Below are 13,509 nucleotides of genomic sequence, written 5' to 3' on the forward strand. Positions count from 1 at the left end.
ACAGAGCAGATGAGTGAGCTCTGAGTCAGTTCAGTTCAGTACGGTGCAGAGAAGAACACATTGGTCTATACATCCACTCCCGCATGCACCTTCAAGGCATAGTGCTTAATTAGTTAATCACAGGAACAACTCTACCTTTTATTACCAGTTTAGTTCAGTGCTGCACGGAAGGAGATGAGAAGTTAGTGAGTTCAGTTCGGTACAGAGCAGATGAGTGAGCTCTGAGTCAGTTCAGTTTAGTACGGTGCAGAGAAGGTAGAAGAAGAGGTGAGTACCTGAGTGGGCCAACAAGTGGACAAGGAACTGACCTTAGGAGCATAAGTAGTTACAAATGCCAAGGCAGTAGCAGATCCAAATATGAATAGGCATCACAGTATAATATAAATGCTTACTGAGCAAATTGGCTTAAGTGAGGACTTCCTTGATTTTCCTCTCTCTTCAGGCAGTTACCAGAAAGTAACTGCTATTGTAACTACTTCCCTTCAAGGGTATATGAATGTAGTCTGTGTTACTGACAGCATCATTAAATAAACCATAAATAAATGTATGATGTATACCACTTTTTCATCATATTCAGAAGGTCTGGAGCTTGATTCCTTTAACTGTCTTTCTTGATCAATGTTGTCTGTGTACAGGCTGTTGAGAGGGCAGGCTCTACTCTGTCCAAGAAAATGCTGTGTTAATACAGTCTTGCAACCCACAATAATGGAAATTCCATGGAACTACATGGGGTTCCACTGTATATTTTAAATAGCCCAATAATGCATAAAGAAACTGAAGCTGGCATGTAATATCAGGAAAGCCAAGTAGAAATATATTGTAACATGCCATCTAAACATTACTGTATCAGATGATATTATAACAGCAATATAATTATAATTGATACAAGAATGTGGGATTATCAGTTGATGTAATCTAAATTTATTTTCTTGACTTGCTTTCATCTTTATCTCCAGAATTATATCAGCACCTTCACAATCTCACAATGGATGATGGGATGGGCTTGGTTTATTTTCTGTCAATCATTATTCATTGCAATCTTGTTATGCAGATAAAATTTTTAAAATGCCTTCAGATTTCTTCATATTGAAAATGACACAATTTATGATTACGTTATCAAGTATAATGTATCCAAACTTGAGATTTCACTATATATATATATATATATATGGGCACGGGGTAGCAGAGTTGGTTGAGGCACTATGCTAAAAGCCGGAAGGTCGTGGGTTCAAGTCCTGATGAGGTCATTGGATTTCAATTGACCTAATCCTTCCAGCCGCACTATGGCCCTGGGATCGACTCAGCCTCTAACAGAAGTGAATACCAGGAATTAATTACATAATATTCCTGGGGAGTAAAGCGCGGCCGGCGCGTAAGGCTGACAACCTTACCGTCATCTTTGAGCCGATTATCTAGATCAGCGTTTCTCAAACTTTTCTGAAGTGGGGACCACTTTTATAAGTCAGAACAGTTCTGCGGACCACCTTACTCTTGTTCCCTTCGAATGAAAAGTTATCATTTTTTTAGCATGTTTTAATACCAGTATACCTATATTTTAAAATAGAATTAATTAAAATTAATCTAATTCAATTAATTTTATATTAGTATTAAGTAATTAAGTTGATAGAAGAAAATTCATATTCTTTTTTAATAACTCAAGGCTATTAGAATTTGGATAATCTTTAACTTATTAACTAAAAAAATAAATAAATGTTGGTACTCACATTAATGAGATTGGTGAGCCTGCCGATTCTTGCACAGTTGTTCTATATTTGGATGTAGCTGGTAAGCTTAAGTCGGAGATTGTCACATACATCGAGTCGATTTCAATACTTTGTTTTTATTGGACTTAGTGATAAAAACCCTTTCTCACACAGATAAGTAGAAGTGAAAGACGATTGCCGTGTGCAATTTCGAAACTCTGAGATTATCAGCTATAGTGTGATATGCAATTCATTTGAATTTTATTTTTTCTTCTGTCTTTTTTGAAGGACCGCAAGGGCACACCTCGCGGACCATAATTTGAGAAACGCTGGTCTAGATAATGTGGGACCATCAGTGTCTCACAGCCCTATGGGCTTTCATGGCCTGTTACAGGGATAGCTTTACTTTTTTACTTTACTTACGTATATGTGTATATTGTATATATCATACAATAGAATCATTTCAAGAATGCTTCATGAAATCATTAAATTTGCTACACCCTGATATATCATCTGTGGAATTTGGTATTCCTGTAATAATGACAGCTTTATGTAGCTGTAACCTTTATCAGTTTTTTAAGTTGAATCCCAGATGACTTCTCAGTAAATTAAACTTTACTGTACTACCAGATAAGGGTATGCTACAACATTCCTGTTCAGAAAGCAGATGAATGCTCCATTTACAATATAGCACAAGCAAATATAGTTTAGGGAGTGGTGGTTGTTAGTGCTTCAGTAGCAACAACCCACTCTTCAGGAATGCATCCTTCCCTCCATCATATTGTACACAACATTGCAACCCTGCACATGCACATGCACACGCACACACACACGCACACACACACACACACACACACACAGTACATACAACCAACTGTGAAGGGACACAGCCATCACTGGGACTCACAGCAAGATTGTAAACAATAAAAAAATCTGTTATTTTTAACAAAACATGTTTTAAATACTAATGTTTTACCCCTACAAGTCAATACATGGGAAGCATTTCCTTTTAAGTGTTGGTCACCTTCCAGTGATGTCCATCATTGGCTGACACATTTAAAGACTCTGATTTATTATTAAAAAACACCTGATGGAATTCAATCCTAATTTATATGATATAAATTGGGTTAACCTGGTAAAAGTTCGGGTCCAGTGGAGTGCTCTCGTTCTGGCAGCGTCGAATTTCGTTTTCAGTGAAACAATTTGTTTTACCTGTACGAGGGTTATGCTGAATGTAGTGAAGAGTATGTTTTCCTGTGTTGTAACGCCATATTGTCTAGGGAAAGCCTGAACATATTGCTTCCATCTTCAGGGTCGAATGTTAATGAATCTTCTTACTGGCTTTTTGCTTGTCGTATTCGGCAGCCCCGAAGGCGGAGGCAGTCAGTTCTTCCAAAGCATCAAAATTTCGCCCAACTACACAGCCTTATAACCCAGAAGTCGTACTCTTCGTAATAGTAATCACTGTGAGAACCTCAGATTTGTCATCGTATATTCCCATCTGCGTTGATACAGTATTATTATTATTATTTGTTACATATACTTTCAGTGTTCGCCTGTTATAGGCCACTTACTGTTGGCAATCACTTAAAGGAATTAAATTATTGTTATTATTATTATTATTGTTGTTGTTGTTGTTGTTGTTGTTGTTGTTGTTGTTGTTGTTGTTGTTTTAATATAGGCCAACCTGCCTGAACGTAGGATTCCACAAGTGCCGGCTTGCATGTGTCAGTATGTAATCTGCAGTGTAGACCGTGCGCTTGTGTGAGTGTGTGACAAGAGAAATGAGCTCACACCTATCTTTTCCCCTATGCCAACAAATTTACGAACCTCAACATTGCATGAGCGTTAAAATGTATAAGTGTAAAAGGCTGGATGGCCATTGCCTATGACATTCTTGTATATACATTTATTTTGTAAAAATAAAAAATAGACGTAAAATTGAAAAAACTTGAACAAGAAGGTCGATAACAGGATTCCTGGCTAATCGTATATGAAAGGAAACCGGTTGGTGTTGTATGTGTGTTTACTTAATTCCACCGATATAAGGCAGAAACGGCAGTATGGTTGGAAATTACACTTCCACCAATTAACACCCTCAGAAAGCAAGCGTCGAAACTGTGATGTAGGCGTCGCGACGCTAATAGTGTGCGTAGGCAGTATTTTTATAGGTCAAGATGGGAGTCTGATAGGTTTGAATATACAATTGCATTTTAATTATAGCGTTAAAGTAGAACAGCGGATGGGCAAGTTGGTTTTTAGGCCAATATGGCTGTGTCATAGATTTGAATACAGTTACATTTTGGTGATAGCGTTAAAGTAGAACAGCGGGTGGCAAGTAATATTGCAGATATGGATATATGTATACTACTTACTGCAACACTGGTCGCTCATCTGCGAACCAAACTATACCGGTATTATTCGTCGTCATAACACCGTGCTCGACCGGTTATGAAAGCCTTCGTAGTGTAAGAAACAATGAAAGTTCGAGTAAATCAAACTGTCATGTGCCACGAAGATGGACTTCGGCCGGGTCATCTCATAATCAACGGGATGAAGAAAGTTCGCTGCAATCGTCGACATGGCTGCGCTCTTTGAAAATGTACCCCGCCTCAGAGGAGGTAAGGAACGTGAGGAAGTAAGGAAGGAGAAGAGGATTAAGTACGACCACATTGCCGACCAGTATCGGCAAAAAGGATGTGATGTCTTTGTGGACGCTTTCATCTTTGGAGAATTAGACGGATGGGTTCTGGTCAACGAACGAATACGTAACTGCTTAAGCTCGGAACACACTGCTGGCGACTGACGACACGCCTGATGTGCATGGACGTGATTCGACATAGTCGAGATGTGTATATGTAATATTTTTTTTTATTTATTTAAATTTTAGCAATCAGAACATTACATAATTCTATAAGCTAAAGTGCTGATTACTCATTAGATATACTAATGACTGGTGGCATGAACAGGTTGATATCCAGCGAAATCACCTGTATAATCTATAATACGTAATATTGCCATGGCAAAAGCTGCATTTAGCAAGAAGAAGAATCTTTTTACCAGCAAATTGGACTTAAATTTGAGGAAGAAACTAGTGAAATGCTACATTTGGAGCATAGCTCTCTATGGGGCTGAAACATGGACACTTAGGGCAGTAGATCAGAAACATCTGGAAAGTTTCGAAATGTGGTGTTGGAGAAGGATGGAGAAGATCAGTTGGACCGATTATGTGAGAAATGAAGAAGTGTTAATTAGAGTCAGTGAGCAGAGGAATATCCTACATGAAATAAGAAAACGGAAGGCTAATTGGATTGGTCATGTTTTACGCAGAAACTGCCTTCTAAAAGAAGTTATCGAAGGAAAGATAGATGGGCGGATAGAAGTGACAAGAAGACGTAAGAAGATGCTGGATGACCTTGGGGACAGAAGAGGATACTGTCATTTGAAGGAGAAAGCTCTAGATCGCATTAAGTGGAGGAATTGTTTTGGAAGAGACTGTGGACCTGTCGTCTTGACAGATTACTGATGATGATGATGATGATGATGATGATGATGATGATGTAATATGTGACAGGACGGAAACTGAGATCAAGAAGGAGGAAGGAGGAGGATATAGATACGCCAATTTTGCTGTTAGGTGTTTATGCATGGAAGGATCATGTTAAAAATGTTCTATGTGTCATAATCTGCGTAAGTGCCCCTTCTCTTTCTTGTCTGGAAGTGATATACACGTACGTTCGTATAGAGACTTAGGGCCCACAAAGAGGCGTAGCCTAGGATGTTCCGCCCTACAACTATTGTTTTCTCCTGAAAACTGAATAATTTCAAATATGTGTAAATAAAGGAAGTCTGTACTTTTTCTGCTTAATCTCCTATATATTCTGCATCGCAAAACCAGAATATTAAACTGATTTTTGGAAAATGACGAAGTGCTAAGGGCATGCTCCACCCCCGTCGCGGCTGGTCTCGTATTGCAGTACCTCCTGGAACGGCCCAACTCAAGTTTCACAATTAGCTCTTATATATATATATATTTGCATTCCACAGTGTGTATTTTGACGCCTAATCTTTCCAGATTTGTGCTGCTACTGTTTGAGTTTCCGGGGGGGGGGAGCGTATCTGGAGCTGACTCATTTCCATCTTGTGCCAAGTACGAGTGTATTCTTCTGTACGTCTGAATGACGCTTAATTAAGCACAGGCATGCGTTATTGGGGACACATCTGCTGCCTGATACATGTTGCTAATGCATCCTTATATTCTGCCCTAACCTAGTATCACAGTGACTTAAACATTAAATTTATTTGTACTTCGTCTTTGAAAGTTAACCAAGAACTCAATATTTTCTGCATGCACTATCATGTTGATCACTAAACGGCCTTTGCATCAGTGAACTTCGTTATTAAGCCTATTTTAGTGGTGGAAGTTGCTTGAGGAAACTTAAGGTAAAAAAGGTACTGCCGGATTAAACTCACCTTCGCCTTTCTGAATAGAATTAATAAATAATTGAAGTTGGTTTAGGAGCTGAACACGTCTAAGCAAAACGAACAATAATTAATCATACTTGCGGCATTAGAGCTGCAACGTACTTCGCTTTGGTCTTCCGCTTTTACAAAGGTGTACTACTTAGGGGATCAGCCTCTGTAGTTTAGTGATCAGAGTTCCTGGCTACAGATCCAGAGGTCCGGTTTCGATTCCCGGCGCTACCAGGTTTTCTGAGAAGTAGTGGGCCTGGAACGGGGTCAGCTCAGCCTCTTGAGGATAATTGAGGGTCTATTTCAAGGAAGTAGCGGCTCCGGTCTAGATAACCGAAATTGACGGCCGTGAGGATTCGTTGCGCTGACCACGCGGCACTCTATATCCGCTGATGATGTCACTAACTTCGCCGAGAAGCGACGGTCGCTCGCTGGGTCAGTATAATTTGCTTGCGGACTACAACCACGGAGGGTTTTTGTTTATACTACTTAGGGGGCATTCAACACAACAGTTGATTATTTAATATATTTAATATTCAGTTTATTTCATTTTCATCCCACTACCTGTTCCGCTTTATCGAGCTCATCATCAGGTGGTTATCTGTGTATTATATATGTCGTTATTGAACTATTAAAATTGATCCATTTTTACATTTATTAGTAATATTATAATCTAAATGTTAAGGTTAAGTTTAGGCATACATTATTCTAAACACACAAAAACTTAAAATTAAAATTTAGATTATAATATTATGAAAAAAAAAAGTGAAAAATGGGTCGTTTTAATAATTCAGTGACGACATATATATTTATAAATTCCACATGATGGTGATCTTGATAGATCGAAACCTGCTGTGGGATGAAAACAAAATGATATAAATATTAAATATTTTAATATCGGTTTATAATCAACTGTTGTGTTGACTTCCCACAAATATGCATTTGATACATTATACACAACAAAGATTCCGCTCTTACGGTCTACTTCATTTTCACTGGTGCATTGGCGTGTCGATTTGCTCAGGGGACGAGATAAGTCGGGTCATATCGCGGGCTGCAGGGCGTTCACCAATTGATCGCATCCACGAGACGGTAGAGGCGAGGATGGTTACAAATAGATGTAGGAGCTAGTGAGGGAGGCGATATATCACTGCTGCTGTATTTTGCTATAGTGTGACCGCCCCACGCGTTTGGCGGCACTTACTCTCTTTTGTGACCGCTCTCTCTGTATAGTGCCCTTTACGTTGGGTGTCACCTTCTTGTTGTCGCCGTCCCCCTTTACCTTCCTGTTCCTTCACCTGGCTTCCGCCTGCAGCGGCTGTTGCTGATGCTCTTTGCCAAAGGAACACAGGTGAGTTTTCTTACCTCAGAAGGTAGAGATGAGACTATCTCAGGATCTTTTGTACGGGCCTCGCTCAGACAGGGAGGCAGAAGCGTCTAATGATACACTTGCACTTTGCATGTGAGTATAATTTATTCTTTGTGAAGAAAGTGTAAAACAAAACACAGTTCACATACACAATTCACCAAGTGCTGACACTTACAACTGTTCCTAGCTTGACCACCACTTTTTTTTTCTTTTTAAGAGTGTTTGAAGAGTATCTGATGTCTGTTTGACGAGTTTTTGAAGACCGTGACTACTCGAAGACTGTTTGAAGACTATGACTATTCGAAGACTATTTGAAGAGAAGAGTGTTTCTCTGAAGAGATGTTTGAAGACTATCTCTCTGAAGAGATGTGACCCTCTCCAGTTTTCGCGAAATTCTCAAGTCACACCCTCGACTTTTGAGGATTGGTCAGATTTGAAATAAGGGAGTTGACTCTGAATCCGCTACTTCCAATCATTTTTACTCTAGAGGCAATTTTTTTCTTTAATGGCCTAACGTAACTTTTTGAAAGGTAATGATGTATGCTGGCCATAGCATCCCCTCCTGGCACGCCTTCGTGTGACTTAAGACTAGCAGAAACTGTCAAGAGTCAAATTTCCAAAGTGAGTCGCCGAGCGACTCTGGAACCAAAATTCCAAGAAATGCTGAACTAAATCACCAGGGGGCCATCTGGAGTTTTTGTGTGTGTGGTCCATCTGTGAAACAGGCAGCTTCGTGTGTGCAAGAGGTGAGCTATGTCACACTCTGCGTACACACTCTGCGTAATTATTATAAAATATTGAGAATAACTCTCAATAAAATACCATTTAGGCTTGTGGGCGGTTATAATAGAGAAAAGAACTTAATCCTACTCGAGCAGTTACTTTATTAATATACACAAATTCTCGTGGATAGTATACGAAGTAACAGAGAACAGAACTTACAATTAGTTAATGCATGAAACACTGAATTTGAAGATGGAATAAATTTAACTAACGAATACAGGACTAGAACAGTTTTGCTACTGGGTCGAGAAAATGCGTGTTACTGATTTATTCTTGCTTTTAATTCGTGCAAGTGTGTGTCTATAAACATCATTAGATTTCTCCAGGTTTCACGCTGAACCTACGTGCTCAGCAGGCTGAAACGCTGATGGTCATTCTGCGCAAGCAACTGTTTCTACAACCCAAGGGCAGAGGTGATAATTAACGTGGAGAGAAAGGAGATTAAATGTAGAACTTACGAAGTATACGCCGATTGCGCTACATTACAGATTCTTAGATTTGCTAAATATATGCTGGAAGAAAGGATACATCCCTGAAGATTGCGATGTTGCTACAGTAATACTTATATACAAAAAAGGAAACAAGAAAAGAAGATGAAAATTATAGAGTTATTAAGAAAGCAGTCTTCTGGGATGTGGTGCCATGTAGTTATTGTGTTAATCGACGTTTCGGAAACGTATCGCCTCCGCCTTCAAAGTATAAGAAAAAAGAAGAAAATCCGCGAGCGAGGATACGTTTCTCTGAAACGTCGGTTGACATAATATCTACACGGCGCCACATCCCAGAAGACTGCTTTCTTAATAACAAAACGGATTTAGAAGAGGAAGGTTTCGAATGGATAGTGCCTACAATTCAACAACTCCTGGAAAGACATAGAAAATAGTAGTATAGAAACACATCTGCTCTTCGTAGACCACATAAAAACATTTTATTTTTTTCAGTTCTATGAGCTCAGGATAGGGACCGGTGGAGGGTTCTTGTGATCACGGTAATGAACCTTCAGGTTCCATAAAATGCCAGGAAGATCTTGAGTAGCTGCACAATTGGCAGCTTCTCAAGAAGGGCTCAGCTCCATTAGTGAGTGAATGAGTTAAGTTCTATGGAAAAGAAAAGCATGAGAAAGAATAAATGAAAAAGGATTTCTGACACGTTTAGTAAGAATAGTCCACAGTATGTACCAAAATATAACCATAATTATAAGGAAAGATATGTTAAATTATAATACTCCTATGTAAACAAAGGAGTTCGACAAGGCTGTCCTTCATCACCAGTGCTGCTGAATATTTACACTGATAAAGTCATTAAATACTGGTTGCAGATGATCAAACAAAATATTGTGAAATGTTACCCGAAAGCCGAAATAATGGAGCCAGAAGAGATCATCCGCTGCTAGGTAACAGCTCGATAAACAAGTAATGCTATAATTAGGAACTGTTGAAAGCGTTTTTTATGCGGTCCTGAAGTTACATGTCTGAGGATAGTGCACAATCATAAGAATGAACATGTTCGCGGTATAGGATAAGGCGAAGCCAGACTTTTTTCACGTATTTATTATACATAATCTGCAGCATCTGCACTATAATATATATATAAGTACTGGCTCGTGAATGAGTTATGCCGAGTGGCGTAACTCATATACTTCTCTTTTGTTCACTTAGGTATTATTTTAACGCTTATATTGGAGTTTTACGCAGGTCTGTCTGGCAGAATTAGGACGGTGTATCTTTTCAGTCTGTGTGTAGTTCTGCTATTGTCTAGTAGGTTCACTGCCAGTGTATTAGTGTGGTTTTCTAATTTTTCTTAAGTATTTAGTGTTCCACATTTTTATTTCACTGAACACTGTGTTCATTTATAGTTCTTCGTGGATCCTGTGGTTGTTTATGTTCCAGGGTGCGTTCAGAATGGATCGGAGAGTCTTGGATTGAGATTTACTGTTGATGGTAACTTTGCTGTTGGGTCTTTGCGCCGTGTGGATGTGGGCGATGTTTACGACTTTTCGATGGTACCTACTGCCTCCGTTTTCAGTCTCACAGGCAGCATATACATCTTAAACTTCAGTAACACTGGCCACATCCACACGGTCTGACAAATCATGAACGGAACTAACATCAAGAGTAAAGCACAACAGATCATTGAAGGTCGCAGTGCGAGGGCCGGATTTTATGGCCCACACCTTACACACAATTTCAGGAGTAACGGATAGGTTTGATGATGTCACGACATAAATTTCTTTTATCCATTTGTTATGATTGATCAGTTAGCTTCTTCGTCAATAGAGTGTTTTTTCCAGAAGCTGCAACTTTTTCTAATATCTATCATTACAACAGATTTCGAATCCACGTACTGAATGGCGGAGAATTTTTTCCAACTCACAACTTGTCGCATTCATCATTTTGTTCCTATTGATGATAGAGATTTGAAGGAAGTAAAGTAAGTAAAGGTATCCCTGTACTAGGCCGTGAAGGCCCATAGGGTTGTGAGACGTTGAGGCTCCCAAATTATCTAGAAAATCGGCTCAAAGATGGCGATGCGCTTTACTCCCCCAGGAAAATTATTTAATTAATTTCTGTTACTCATTTCTGTTAGAGGCTGAGTGAACCCCAGGGTCACAGTGCGGGTGGAGGAATTAGGTAAATTGAAATCAAGATGAAAAGATCTCTGGCCTCATGGTGTTCAGTATGAATATTGCAGGCTTGCGCACTAACTAATCTAGTCACTTAAATCTCACAACTCGGCCAATATTAGGTAGTTGATTCGATTAGATTCGACTCATTTTCACTGGTTAGACCCGCCTGTCGGCACACGAAACAAATGAATCGCGGTGGTGGCGTAATTAGGAACTACTCGGAATTAGCTGGGAGAGACTGAGAAAAATCACAAAAGGGCGTCACATCGACTGGCCGGTCTCCGGACCGAACCCAGACCTCCCTAATATGAAAGAGTGTTGCTCACTTTCCAGGACTTTAGCTACTAGAAACTTGTCGCTTTCTGGTCACCCATACATAGGCTACACCCATCCTTATCCATTTTAGGGCCTATCAAGGAATACTGATGGAAATGTATGAGTACTTTCGTAGAAACATGATTGGCTTTCATTTCCCGACTAGGCGATCTCTTTTTCACACCGTTTCTCCCCCCCCCCACACTCCTACGGTACGGATAAAGAGGTAATGTTATTATCTCTGAGCTTAATTCATGAAGCACCACGCCATGAAGAAACAGCCCCCCTCCTCCTCCTGTCAATGTACAATTTACCTGTCTCTACTACTCTTTCTTCTCTCGCCTTTTCTTTGTCTTTATTCTTCAAATGGTTAATTTGGCGATGACAGTAATACTTAAAACTCGAAACGAGAACACGTATTAAATGAATTAGGCTGTGGGTGTCGTAAGTTCTTCGTAAAACTTGTTTTTGATACGCGATTGTAAATACAGAACTTACAATATCCCCTTCATTCTTGTACGATATATTTTTTTCAAGAGAAGATGAATACACATTTTAAAGGATATAATCTATCCTGTGCAGCTCTACAACGTAGCTCCATACAACTCTTAACAAGTTAGTAAACGCAAACACAGAGTGACAATTCTTGAGCATTCTTTAACAGCCTATAGATTTTCAATTCATGAATATTAACATCTGATACTCGCTTATAAACAGAGTAAAAAGGCGGGTCCAACGAGTAAGAACCTATATGTATAATCGATTAAAGATTTTTCTTTTATGACAATGGGCTAAAATCAATTTCGGACTTGCTGTATTTTCACTTGCTCGATGAATTCGGCGTAAAACTTTTTCCGTCTTATTAAGTGAGCGGACCGCCTCTGTGGTCTTGTGGTCAGAGTTCCTTGCTACAGATCCAGAGGTTCCGGGTTCGATTCCTGGCACTACCAGATTTTCTGAGAAGTTGTGGACCTGTTTGTAACTAAGATAGAGGACATATCAGTAATACGGAGAAATATGCATAAAGAGGAGCTTCATAATATGTATTATTCACCAAGCACTGTTGGAATCAAATCAAGGAATATGAGATTCGTGAGACATCTAGCACGCATGGAATAACAGAAATTCGTACAAAATTTTGGCCAGAAATCCTGAAGAAAATAGACTTTCTGGAAGATCTTTGGCTGGATTAGACTGGCACATGGTAGGGTTCATTCTTGGCTCTTGTGAACACCGTAATGAATATCCGTGGTCCATAAAAGGCGGGGATTTTTTTAATAACTGATACAGTTTTATTGGCTTCTGATGAAGGACTTTGCACCATGGAGTTCATTTTATTAACTCAGAGGTGTCAATGCACAATTATATTTACTATCTAGAAGCATCCCCTTCTTGTGTGAACATGTTATATGATTTCTTCCGTGATTTCATGTTCTTTTTGTTTGATCTTGTAAAGATATACGCAAGCTGGACTGAAGGTGGTTCACAGACAACTCCGACTGATCTTCACACTGGCGAAGAAGTCATTAAAATAGCACGTGTAAATAATTACGTAATACAATACTTTTGTGGTATAATATAACAAGTATCTCAATATTATAGGAACATTCTGACGTTGAATTGAAAGTAGGCCATTTTCCAATGATACTATTTCACAAACTTTTTTATTCGTTGTATCTTGTGACCATAAATCTATATTGACACAACTCTTAGTCCTAAGATGAAATTCGAAGATAAGAAATATACAGTCGTTCTGGCATTTCAAATTCGACATCGAAATATGCGCGGTATATTAGGGCCCTTGAAAGATTCACTTCTCGGTGGCGTTTTTTCAGCTACGGAAGGCATGTTATTAATAAAAGGTTCTCTATTAATCCTTACTTTCCCGTTCATAGCAGTTCTACGCTGAATGTGTTGTACTCGCAAGAGAATCGGAAGCCTTTTTGTTTTCAATGAAATGCAGTCTTGAGGGTCCTAAAATACGTTTCTCCTGTCACAGTGGCCGCGCGATCTAAAATGTGTATTGGTCTCTACCGCTCGAACAATCAAATATTGTGTTCGAATATCCCTCCGGGCATGTTGTCCGATGTAGGCAGAGGACTTGTGATGGCCCGACACATCGTCCAAAGAGTCAACAAGATTCCGAAACTGGAGGAACGGGAGGTGTTGGACCGCATTGGTCTCCGTGCTACACAAGATGAAAAAGAAGAAGGAGACTCATATTAGATGCCTAAGTTACT

The sequence above is a fragment of the Cryptotermes secundus genome, unplaced genomic scaffold, assembly GCF_002891405.2.
Source record: "Cryptotermes secundus unplaced genomic scaffold, Csec_1.0 scaffold197, whole genome shotgun sequence".
Lineage (NCBI taxonomy): Eukaryota > Metazoa > Arthropoda > Insecta > Blattodea > Kalotermitidae > Cryptotermes > Cryptotermes secundus.